The sequence below is a fragment of the Numida meleagris genome, unplaced genomic scaffold (assembly GCF_002078875.1).
Source record: "Numida meleagris isolate 19003 breed g44 Domestic line unplaced genomic scaffold, NumMel1.0 unplaced_Scaffold406, whole genome shotgun sequence".
Lineage (NCBI taxonomy): Eukaryota > Metazoa > Chordata > Aves > Galliformes > Numididae > Numida > Numida meleagris.
In genome coordinates, this window is record NW_018364626.1 from 3,058 (window position 1) to 6,701 (window position 3,644).

General features: G+C 54.6%; 1 long non-coding RNA gene across 2 annotated transcripts; it reads right to left on the reverse strand.

The window, feature by feature from the left end:
- Window positions 1-6: 6 nt before the first annotated feature.
- LOC110391575 lies at window positions 7-3,638 on the reverse strand. 2 transcript variants are annotated; one of them, XR_002434120.1, is made up of 4 exons: window positions 3,405-3,638; window positions 2,332-2,599; window positions 342-482; window positions 7-255 (listed from the first exon to the last, which is right to left on the reverse strand). It is a non-coding gene; the product is annotated as an uncharacterized LOC110391575 (long non-coding RNA). The 2 variants fall into 2 exon arrangements; XR_002434119.1 differs by having other exon boundaries at window positions 8-255; window positions 2,332-3,638.
- Window positions 3,639-3,644: the final 6 nt, after the last annotated feature.

A 3,644-nucleotide genomic window follows, 5' to 3' on the forward strand; every position in this document is an offset into this window, starting at 1 on the left:
GAACGTGGTTTAGGGCAGCGCGTGGGCGCCCCAGGAGCTGGGATCGGGGCTGTGCTTGGGGAGCAGCTCAGGGCGCTGGGAACCCCATCGTCCCCCGTCCTACACCCACAGTAGAGGTTTCATCGCCGTGGGGATGCAGGTGGCACTCACCTATCAGGACTACCAGCAGCACTGTGACAAGGATCCATGGCACTGCACACAAACCCACACAGAGCAGGCGGTGGCTTTTCCTTCTGTCCACATTCCATTTACAGCCTGGTGGGGCAGAGAGCAGATGGGCTTGGGCTCTTTTCCCCCACTCAGCTCTTTCCTGAGTGGGGGAAAATATTCTATTCTCTTACCCCGTTTGGATTGTTGGTTTTCGTCTTCTGGGGAGAACAGCACTGCTTTCTCTTGTGGAGAATTTGGTTGTTGGTTTCCTTTTGCCATGGTGTGGAAGTATTGGATCTTGGAGCTGAGATCTGCCTGTTCTGTTCTGGGAGCTGGGAGAGCGGGCGGGAAGGAGAGAGGAGATGCAGAACGTGCCTTTAAGCATTACAAGGGGTTAAAAGCAAAATAGCGCCTTATCAGCATCCAAAGCTGAAGGATCCAAGTGGACCTTAACTGCATGAAATACCCCCCCAAATGAGCTGAAACTGCCCCAAACAGCCCCCAAAATGGGTACACAGATCAGCACAGAAACACCACTGAATGGACTCAAAACAGACAGAAACAGCCCCAAATGAGCCCAAATACACCAAAACAGCCCCAAAAGTGAAACAGCCCTAAAACAGACACAGGTGTCCCTAAGATGGCTCAAAATAGATCCAAACTGCCCCAAAAGAACTCTAAACAGACACCTAAGGCCTCAAAGTTAACCCAGACAGCCCTGAGACAACCCCCAAAACACCTGAAAATGGTCCCAGATGGCCCCGATTGGCCCCCAAATTGAACCAAACAACCTAAAACAGACCCAAATGAAATCAAAAGTGACCAGGATTTACACAAATGCCCCCCAAATAGTAGAATATCGATGGAAACAACCCGGACTAGCCCCAAAATCGACTGAGCCCCAGAAGAACACAAACTGCACCTAAAATGGCCCGACTGACCCAAAATGGCACCGAACTGACCACAACATTACCCCCAAGTGATCCCTAAATGGCCCAACGCAGCCCTACATGGTACCAAAATCATCCCGGAACGATCCTAAAATGATCCCAGAAACAAGCCTGGCTCAGTTCTAAAATGGCCCCCAAATAGCACTGAAAAATGGCCCCAAATTGCCCCATATGCCCCCAAAATGATTGCAGACAACAGCTCTCAAATGGGCCCGCGGCATCCCCAAAGTTCTCCAAAACAACACTGGAACTGGATGAAAATGGCCCCAAACAATGGCCAAAAAACAGCAAACATCCCTCAAATGGCCGAAGCGGCACCAAATCGTTCAGGAAATGACCTCTAAGCTGCCCCCGAGTGCCCAAACAGCCTCAACTTCACCGCGGGCACGAAGGGGTTAATGGAGGGGGCGTGGCTTCCGCGGACCAATCGGCGGCCGCGGGGTGAGCGGTGGGGCCGGGAACCGGGCACGAGAACGGCGGGTTCGGGTCCGCGCGCGGCGCCCCGCGCTGCTCTGGGAGCCGCCATCTTGGAAGTGGTGCCCGTTGCCGTAGGAACGCGGACGGGATCACGTGATCACGCCTGTCTGTCTGGGTAGAGATCGATCCGTTCCCATTGCCAGCGTAAAGCGCCGCGTAGCACGTGACACGGCCCCGCCTTCGGCAGCGCTGTTGGCTCCGCCTCTCCCTCAAACGCTGCGGGGCGGCGCCATCTTGGAGACTGGGCGGGGCGGTGCTCATCGGGACGGCTCCGCCTGGTGCCGCTCCGCGTTTGTTTGGTTACGCTGACCCGGAGGGTGCCCGAGCCGCCCAGACCGAGCCCAACGCAGCGCGCAGCGGTCCCAAAAAGGCACCGAAACGGCCCGAAAATGACCACAAACGGACCCGGAACGGGCGCAGCCAGCATAAGTGCGCTCCACGGCCTCGTCCTTACAGCGGTCCCGAAATGAGAGAAAATTCCCCACAGTGAGGAGAAAAAGATTCTAAAGCCATCCTTCCCCACCCTTCCCAAAGGGCCCTACAGGCACTGCCCTCCGCCTGTGTCGCGGCCCCAACGGGCAAAGCGGTCCCAGAAACGGCATCAAAACAGCCCGTAAAGAGCCCGAAATGGAACCGAATGGCCCCGAGTTGCCACAACACGGACCCAGAATGGGCTCAGGCCCCCGGTACCGCACTCATTACATCGCTCCCGAAATGTCAGAAAAATGCCGCTCCCCCTCCCCACGCCGCGTACCTGCAGTTGTGCTCGGGCCGCGCTCGGAGCAGGAGGCAGCGGGGCCGCTCCACGAGGATGCGAGAGTTCTGTGTGTGAGCTGAGCGGCTGCACGGGCCGGTGTCGGGGTCAGGGCGGGGTGATGCTGGAGGTGCAGCGGAAGGCGTGTTCTCATAGAGTCACGAGATGTCAGAGGATGTTGGAGGTACAGCGGGCAGGATGATGAGTCACAGTGGGTTAGGTGGTGTCGGAGTCACAGCAGCGCTGCTCTGCCCTCTCGAAATGAAACCTGTGATTGCAAAGTGAAATCTGTGCCCAGAAGTAGAATTGTGCCGCCCCTCTATGTGGGAATCGAATGTTGTTTCTGCATTGGAACGAGAGAAGAATTTTCTTGATTTCGTGGCCTCTGCTGCCATTTGGGTCCTTTATTAAAACTAGCTAGCAACAATTTATGTACAGCCAGCATGAAAAGATATGTTACACTTTGTCATACACATTGTAAGAATATCCTGCACAAATTAAAAGGACAAGTCATGGCATGCCTTAGGGAGGGCCTGACGAAGGTATTGAGGAAGGCCTGGCACCTCTCCACCTCCCTACGGTGCTCTTCGTGTAACAAAGGAAGCGTCCTTCGGACACGAGGGAAGAAGCTTTGGAGAAAATCACCATATCGACCCGATAAGAAGAGTACCGAGACATCTTGGAAACAGCAGGATGGCGACTGACTGGCACAAGATAGCACATGAATTAACAAGTGTCAGAATGTAATTAACAAATGTAAGACTTCGATATGATGGTGAACCTGGAGTACGCAGCCAGTGGGGAAAGAGGGGAGGGGGTAGGCATGGGGGAAACAAGGTACAAAAGCTGTCATACTGTGTCCATAGGTGCGCCCCTGCTTGCAGGACGCCCGCCATTGCAATTCCAAATAAAATCTGCTTTTATCAGAGATACTGTCCTGATCAATTATTTGGATATTTCCAACACTCTAGAACAGGATTTCTTGCCAACAAGAGGCATCTGTCCCCACAGACAACGTTCTGTGACCATAAGCAGGAACCTGTCCGTATGAGCAGAAATCTCAGACCCCAAACCTGAAATCTGTCCCCAGAAGAAACTGGAAACATTTCTTTGTCAGATATTAAAGGCGATGTGAACAGCGAACAGCGTCGATCCCTTCTCTCCCAGCTCCATGCGTCTCCCAGCCCTGAGCTCTTTGCAGCTCCGTGTCCAGGTGGCGGTGGTGACAGCGCTGTCCCCCGGGGCTCCTTCTTGCAGCGGCCGCTCTTCAGCCCCTTCCGCCGTGACATGCACTGGGATTCAGTGCGTCCTCT